This window comes from Acomys minous, assembly GCF_964271855.1.
Source record: "Acomys minous genome assembly, chromosome: 13".
Lineage (NCBI taxonomy): Eukaryota > Metazoa > Chordata > Mammalia > Rodentia > Muridae > Acomys > Acomys minous.
Window position 1 is genome coordinate 95,991,276 of NC_140495.1, and position 9,191 is coordinate 96,000,466.

The window sequence follows — 9,191 nt, forward strand, 5'->3', positions numbered from 1 at the left end:
ATAAAGAAACTCTGGTACATTTACACAATGGAATACTATTCTGCTATCAAAAAACAAGATCTTGAAATTTGCAGGCAAATAAATGGAACTAGAAATGATCATCCTGAGTGAGTTAACCCAGACCCAGAAAGTCCCGCATAGTATATACTCACTTATGAGTGGGTATTAGCCCAACATAGATGTCCTCTGAGAGACTCCACCCACACAGGACATTTTTTTAATGTTGTTAGAAATACATAAAGAGACACATTATCTATTCCTTTCTATATAAAGAGGCTTTACAGGCTTAACTATACACATCTACTTTCACATGAGAGTGTGCACATGCACACACACACACACACACACTTCAGACTAGACACTGGATTATGGTGGCACTAGGGAATATTGGTTGTACACTTTCCAATCTTTAATAAGAACAGAGTGTTCTATTAGGTCAGCCCCCAAAAGGTCACAGTGGTGACATGATTCCCTTGTTCAGCTGTCAGGCTGGATGTGGACATCAGTGGTGGTTATGACCTATTGCCTTTGGAGGCTTCTCAGAGGAGCCAAGTCTCTTAGCCAAAGAGACACAGAGAGACTCCTGACGAGTGAGTCTGGCTTTGAACATCGCTGTAGTATGACAAACACCAGATAGTTACACACACACACACACGCACACGCACACGCACACACACACACACACACAGAGTTTAGAACTTTGGTATGTCTTAGATATATTTCAAATAGATTTTAATATTCACTTATAAATCCATCAAGTGCTTTTTTCTCCCTTCATCTACCATTCTCTATCACTCTCTCTCTCTCTTTCTCTCTCTCACTCTTTTTCTTCTAACCCTCCCATTGCGTCATAAAGGTGACTAGCCAAAAGTTGGCCAGCTCATATATGCTCACTGGGACACACAACTGAGAAGAAAGCTCTCTTCATTTGCAGGAAGGGCTTGGGCGGCATGAGTTTGCCACAGATCACCCAAGCTGCCTGTGTTTGTTTTGTTAAGAGGGAAGAAAAGCATCAGAGAGGCAACTTCAATAATAAAGTGATCCTTCCACACAGCGCACTCTAATACCTAGGGAATAGAACCCTGTGTTCCAAAGGCAGATGTGATTATGACACGCGCTCCGCAGTGTTTTTCTGTGATGATTTGGCCTGAAATTGGGGTTTTTGCTGGGAGGGAAAAGGAGAAATGGGGTGGAGGACTCTGAGATTAGTAAGAGTTAAATGGAAATGATTTTGGGGTGCAGTGCCCTCCCTTCCACCATTTTACTACCGGCGTAGGTAGAATATCATTTGGAATTCATCAACAAAAAGTCTCCCAAGCCTTATTTTTTTTTAAAGACCATTTTCAAATTAAGGAACAGAATCTAAGTCTCATGAGCTTGTTTTTCATTAACGTAACAGAGAAACTATACTCTCAGAATGAGAAGTTGGAGCCAGGATGTGGGTTCACAAAGTTCTCATAATGGAGTGTTTTGGTGTGTGGTGTAATACAGTTAGTTCACGGAGGGTTGTTTTATAACACTCAGAATGTGGCTTTGTCTCATGTAAGATGACTTTTGGTTTCATTTCCTGGATGATTCTTACAGCTTTATGACAATAAATGTACAAAGCATTTAAAATGTTCCTTGTCCCCTGCTTTCCCATATGTGCTGTCAAGTCATTCAACTTTTGGATGTCTCTGGTGTTAAATATTTTAAAATGGGTGCAACTGGATTACAAAAGAAAGCAGGAAGTACAATATTGGAAAACTAGACATAACAGGTGCTTTTAGACTATGTGAGATCAGAAACTAGTGGCTCAGTTTTCATGTGTCGGGCACTTAGATGGGGCGATCTAAATATGTCATTATCTCATTTAACCGGCATGAAAGGCTTAGGAGGCAAATATTGTCCTAATATCTACCACACAGATCAGAAGCTGACATCGTCAGGGTGAGTTAGGGAGTGCCACAACTAATATTTGAATCTGATTTTGTCTAACATTAGGCGCACACGACCCTGTTTCAGCTAGACCACAACCTCTTCTCACCAGACACAGGGGGTTGCCAGTCTGTAACCTTACAGAGTGAATCCAGCTGATGGCCTCACTGTCTTCAGCACAGGGCTCCAAACGCATGGCAGGAACAAGAAAGATTTCTAGGCAGCTGGGACAAACGCAGGATCACCTGTACAGCAGGAGGTGTGCAAGATGCTCTGTACAGAAATGAGATGTTTTTATAAATGATCATTGTGTTGGGCGAGCATTCCTCTAGATATACCCAATGCCCTCATTCCTTTCTACCTCACTGTGACCAACTGACCTCATAGAAACATTTGGAGGACAGAAGAGTGTGCTTGGCTCATGGTTTCTGAGATTCTGAGATTCATAGTTGCTTGCCCCATTCCTACCCCCACCCCTTGGCCAGTTCTGCAGAGCATCAGGGCCACTGCCATAGGCATATGGTGGCAGTGATGGTTGTGTTTCCCCTCATAATGGACAGGAGGCAGGGAACAGGGAGGGAGCTCACTAGGGATAAGAGACCTTTTTCCAAGCCGTGACTCCAGTGACCTCTTGCATTCAACTAGGATTCATCTCATAACAGCCCCAGAATCTCCCCCGCCCCCCCCAAAAAAAAAACAGCATCAAGAGTTGAAGAGTAAGCAGCATCCAGCACATGAGCCCCTAGGGAGCGTGTTCCATATCCAAATGGTGACACAGTTGATCAGGAATCAGAGGTTCCTTTGGCCTTTGGGTATCTGCTGATATCCATCAATCAAAAGGGGGCATTAGGTGGATCAATGTTTTTAGGTATGACACAGCCACATGGATGACCACCTTAGACAATTATTTATTGTATAACATCCTCGTTTTTATGTGCCACACCCCATGGAGGTTGGGTTCTCGTGATTTTGCCAGGCATTTGCAAACAGGCATCATCTTTAATATAACTAAGGTAGTACTTGAGACTACAAAGATACACACATTAAAAAAAACCAAACAAACAAACAAACAAAAACCCCACAGCCTCTTAACAAGTCAAAACAGTACTAGCCTGGACTAGATTTTATTTCTAAAAGAACTAAGCATGGCCACTAGATGGCAGCGGAGTCTGGGCCCACCTTTCTGTTTCCAGAACAATCTCTAGCCAAACAACTGTAAAGCCATCATAAATTTCAGAGTCAGTTGCTTGTATACCTGATGTGGTACAAGGCATTGTGATGTTACTTTCTTTTCTTTTTTTTTTTTTTTTTTTTAGTCCCAGTGTTTCCCTTCCAATAAATGAACACAGGGCCAGCTCTGAACCTGAGGCCTACTCCTGACAAGCATATTTTAAGATCCCTTAAAGAACTTCATGTAAAAACATTCAGGTTTTCACAAATGAAACGATCATTGTAATCTACATTTTAAAACCTGAAACGTGGCGTGTGTCTAGCAAAGCAGCAATTCCGTTGTTAACTTACTGTGTTCATTTGAATTTCAGAAGCTGCAGCATGGGAAACCACCCAATAAACATGTGTCAAATCTGCCAGGATTCTGAGACCCACAAGGGCACTAAGAGGCAATGACTCCATGCATGGATTTGGCAATATGCAAATGAATAGGTACAGTAGCATATGCCATGAAGAAAGTCAATGAGTCATGTGAAAAAAATAAAGAGAAGTGCATTTGAGGGTCTGGAGAGATGGCTCCGGGGGTAAGGATACCTGCTACTCTTCCAAGGACCTGAGTTCAATTCCCATGCCCCATGTGAAAATCCTGCCATGGCTATATGTACACCTATAATCCCAGTGCTGTAAGAGCCAGAGGCAACAGGATAGCTCAGGCCTCCTGGGTGCCAGCTCAGCCCCAGCTCAGTGAGAGACCCTGTATCAAAGGAATAATGTGGAAAGTAATAGAGCATGGTGCTCCGTGTCATCCTCTAGTCTTTGCCTATGCTCTCAGAGGCACCTACACTGCATATACATGCATACATACACACACATGCATGCATGCATTTGTACATACATACACAGAACTGAATGAATGAATGAATGAATGAATGAATGAATTCATTTAACATGGCTTTTGTAGTTTGTCTTGGTATCCGAGCTGGTGGACATTGAGCCTGGAAGAAAACATCAGGAATAAAGAAGCTGTCTAAACTTTGCAAGGCTCTGAGTTGGATTCCCAATACTGGGGACCAAATACCATCCTTGCTTTGGGTGGGGGAGTAGATTTTTATGACACCCAATAACAACACCATGAGCTTAGTAAACGCATAATGAACGTATAGCTAGCACCAGCGAAGGGCTTAGTCCCTCAGAGTCCTTTTCTGTATCATTGCACTTACAGGGTTGCTCTCCGTCTTGAGACAGTGTGTCTCAGACCCGAGGGCCATCGGAAAGACATGAAGCATGACTGGCTGTGTCCCTTCATCATTTCCGCCTCCTATCACTCCTCTTCCTGCCCCCTCCCAATTCTTATTCGGGGGGGGGGGGTTGGACAGAACCCAAGAATCTGCCTTTCTACTACATCTGCAGATGCTGTTGCCCATACTTTGAGAGTCTGTGCTGGGCATAGATGTCTACAGGCAGACAAAACCAAAACCAGGAGGGAAGGCTTGCTTCCATTGCATTACAAAGGAATTCATGAAACTACATCGTGTGAAAGTAAACTTTACCTGGGGATGTCTCTGAGGAATTAGGAATTAGCATGTTAGACCCTTCTGGAAAACATCCCTGTTCCTTCCCATCCTAGGAGTCACCTAAGCCCATCATGCAAGGTTCTAGCATTCTTTGGCAAATGTTTTCTGACATTGACCTACACTACACGCTAACCTCTACTCAATATTGCTTTTCTCAGGTTCGCTCTGTCCTCAACAGGGTACCTTGCTTTGACCAGGTCCTCTGAGTGGTGAGATTCCTCACCTTAATCAAGTTTCCTCCACTTTCTGACAGCACTTGAGTAAGTTGGACATTTATTTCCAGAGTAAGTTTGCTGGACCTTACCTGTTGATTTGCTAAGCCAAAAACTTTTGAGAGGAGGTAACTGGCAATTAGTATTCCTAACAAATGTCCAGGTACTTTTTACAAGGCAGATTTAGGGAAAAGCCTTGATTTCTTGCCTTCTTCTTTTTTTTTTCTTTTTTTTTTTTATTAATTTATTCTTGTTTCATCTCAATGGTTATCCCATCCCTTGTATCCCCCCATTCTTCCCTCCCTCCCATTTTCCCCTTATTCCCCTCCCCTATGACTGTTCCTGAGGGGGATTACCTCCCCCTGTATATGCTCATAGGGTATCAAGTCTCTTCTTGGTAACCTGATGTCCTTCTTGCCTTCTTTTTACTATCCAGTATCAACTTCGTCACTGTTTCTCTCAAAGAAGATCTCCTTGAATCCCCTAAAGCCTAAAGTGGTGTCTCTCAATCTTCCTAATACTTTGACCCTTTAATACAGCTTTTTGTGTCATGGTGACCCCCCAATCATAAATTTATTTCATTGCTACTTCATAACTGTAATTTGCTACAGTTATGAATTGTAATATAAATATCTGGTATGCAGGATATCTGATATGTGACCCCTATGTGGGTTGCAACCCACGGATTGAGAACTGCAACCTGGCTCCCCTTTGTATCTATACACGTAAGGTTCCTGAACCTTTGGACTGCTTTTCCATCTTTACTCAAAAGACCTTCAATGAAAGTGTTCATGAAAGGCAAAATTATGACATCTCCCTGGGTGTCTTTTCTTGCTTCTCACACAAAGTAGGTGATCAATAAATGTGGCTTTTCTATTCTCTCTCTGTCATCTGAGAGAAACTGAATGTCACCTATTCACCAAGGAACAGGGTTCATGTATCCAAGGACATTGGTCTGGCTATTCAATCTGAATATACAGCCTAACATATGTCCTGTGTTCACCTTTGCTCTTACTGTTTTCATTCTATGAGAAGTGGGGATAGGTGGAAATGGAAGAATTGTCTTGGCATGTTTGATGTATACTCAGGGGTGAATATAAGTCTAAAATGCTTGACAGTGTCAGGAAAAAGAGCCTTGCCCAAAATATGGACATGTGTGTTATCACATCTCACAGTGGCAACAGAGTCCTTGCCAGATGTAGTTTCTCACCAGCATGCCTGTGCCCCTCTCTGGACTGTCTCAGTTCCCACAGGTGCACCCTCTCACAATTTGCTTGAGTTAAGCTCTTTCACCCCCACCATCCAGGCTCAAGGCAGCAAATCCCAGACATACAGTAAAACTAAACCCCTACTCAGATCTAGCCAATGGACAAGACATTCTCCACAGTTGTGTGGAGAGCGGGGACTGACTCTGACATGAACTCTGATGCTCCATATTTGACTACTTCCCCATGGTGGGGAGGCATGGTGGCACTCAGAGAAAGAATAGGCAGAATACCAAGATGAGACTTGATGGCTGTGACCATATGGTGGGGGAGGAGGTCCCCTTCTGTAATAGACCTAGGGGAGGGGAATAGGGTGAAAGAGGGAGGGAGGGAGGGAGGGAGGGAGGAACAGGAGGAGACAAGTAAGGGGATAACAATTGAGATGTAATCTGAATAAATTAATAATAAAAAAAGTTTAAACAAACAAACAGCCTCCCGCTGTGTGTCAAGGCAGTGTCAGTGGAGGCTGAGATAGAAAAGATTTGCCCTTCCCAAAGAGAACCCCGTGTTTCACTCCGTTTCCAAACCAATGAGGAGGGAATACATGAGGGATCTGTCTCAGCTTTGACTTCCTGATTCTCAGGGATCCAACATTTCGACTCTGTTTCTATATCCTTCTCGGGGCGGCTTCTTAACCAAATGCTTGCCCTCTCCAACGCGCACTCATTTGTGCGCATGGAGGTGGAGGAGTGGGGGAGGGGGAGGGGAATTCTCACCAGTCCATTAGCTAAAATCAGGCTAGAGAGACCCTGATCACCACTCAATGTCTGTTTATTGCATTCCATCCTAGGCGCCAGGCGCTGCCTATCCGCAAGCCAAATGAAAGATGAGTAGGGCCAGACAAGACAGATGAGAAAGAACTACTGGAGAATTGCGGTGACTCAGCTAAAATCCATCCCTGGCCTTGGGAAAGCCATAACTCTCAGTCTCCAACCCCCAGGACGGGAGGCTTGGCTGTACTCAGGCTGCCCCGTGCCTTGTTGGCTTGGTAGAGAATATTTAAGACATTAAGACTATTTAATTCTTAACACTCTTTTCAGCACTCCTTTGAACACATTCCATATGGTGGCTGTTGATGACTGTTAGAGACAGACTAAGATGGCCACACAGGTGACTCTCGGAACCCCTGAGCCTTGGGCCAATCATTGTCATTGAAGAGTCTCTAATTCTTGTCTGGAGACCATCAATCTATCTCTCCCTCTCCATGTTACAGATGAGACGCTCTGTGAGCACAGGATTATTCACCAAGCGAGGAACCAGACGAAAATGCCCGTCCTAGTCCACAGCCTCGGGCCTGCAGATGTCTGCTAATTCAACCAGCGTGGGGTTGAGAATATTTTTTTTAATTACACTGCATTTAATTATGCAGATGTTTTTCTTGTCATTGTTCCCTAAACAATACGGTTTAACGATTATTTAGAAAGTATGCCCCATTAGGATGTACACTACTTGTCATCTAGAGATGATTTAAAATGCAACAAATGGGATCTGGAGAGACGGCTCAGTGGCTAAGAAAGCTTGCTGCTCTTTCAGAAGACCCAAGTTTCATTCCTAGGGTCTGGATCAGGCAGCTCACAACCACCTGCAACTCCAGGTCCAGGGATTCCATCACCCTCTTTTGGACTCTGCACATACCTGCACACATGTGATACAAATGGACACACACACAAGCATGCAGGCACTACAAATACATTCTTGCAGTATAAGAAAGAGTGTAAATAGGTTACACTCAAACCCTGCACCGTTGCCTATACAGGACTATAGCATCCTCAGACATAGGTGTGAATGTCTCCCGAAATAAGCCTCCGTGAGTACCAAAAGATTACAACCACATCCCATTTGTACAGAGTCAGCATCTCTGTTCACCCAAATGCCTTGAAAGCAAGGAAAGGGACCTGTAAAACTGCACCACTGCCCCCTCTAGTGGTTGAATTCAGTTAATTGCATGTCTCCTGCAAATATACAAAATAGTTTGGGGGGGGTTGTTTTGTTTTTTGTTTTATTTATTTATTTATTTTGTTTGTTTGTTTTTTTAATCTAACGGCCTTATGGTTCCACTGTTCACCAACACATCTGAGGCAGAGAGAACCTGAAAGGGTTGACACGTTAGCAGGTGCTGGGCTTCTCCTGATACCCTTGGCGAGAATGTGTCCCACTTACACTGTATGAATTACCTAAACCTATGTTCAACTCCAGCCCCGCTCGGAGGCAGGGATGATCGAAGCGGCAAACACATGAACTGATATGACGCATTATGTTAATATGTTGGATCAAAAAAAAAAAGCATTGTCTTTTCATTTTTTTCTGGCAGGGTGCAAAGCGTTACCTGGAATATTTTTGCAGCGCCTGAGAAAGGATGATTTTATTGGCCACTCGTGACAAATTGTATTTGTTCCTTCCCTTTTATTCTGCTATTAATAAAATCGACATTGAAATAGACTGTGTTTAGTAATGTAAGTCGGCCTTTACAAGTATTCAGGCGTCTTTGATGATTCTGTTTCCAGGAACCCATCTATACGTAGCAAATTTTGTAGCTCTGACTAGCCTGCTGTTCTCTGTCAACCACCATATGTATCTTTTAATTAAGTAGAAAAGAGCTCTTAAAAGCACACACAAGCCCAGGAAACTCTATTTCTGGCTGACAGCGACATCTTCCCATTTGCTAGCAAAAGCACAGATTGACAGAACAGAATAGATCAAGAAATTGATCGTTATTCATATGCTGGATTGAGTCAATATATGTAAATGCACTCCCCAGCGCCAGCAGGCAGGGCAATGCTTGCCATGCAGAACCGATCCACTGCCAGGCTGCCTTCTCCTCCACACACCAGCCTTTTCCTTTAATGCAGTGAGATTCCAGTTCTTTCCTCGTCCTCGGAAAGCACTTTTGTATTCATAACAACAGCAGTTTGAATGTGGTTTGGAGAAGAGAAACTATTTACACGCTGCCATCTCTTGAGTCAATACAATTTGCAGTAAATACAGTTTAAGTTAGAGCCATGATATGGATGCCGTGGGACTTTCTTTGCGATTTTACTACACTCTTTTAAAAG

General features: G+C 43.4%; 1 long non-coding RNA gene across 1 annotated transcript; it reads left to right on the forward strand.

The window, feature by feature from the left end:
- Nucleotides 1–495: 495 nt before the first annotated feature.
- Nucleotides 496–8,566, forward strand: LOC311580571. The gene is made up of 4 exons (XR_014773513.1): nt 496–590; nt 3,459–3,579; nt 4,820–4,921; nt 8,450–8,566. It is a non-coding gene; the product is annotated as an uncharacterized lncRNA (long non-coding RNA).
- Nucleotides 8,567–9,191: the final 625 nt, after the last annotated feature.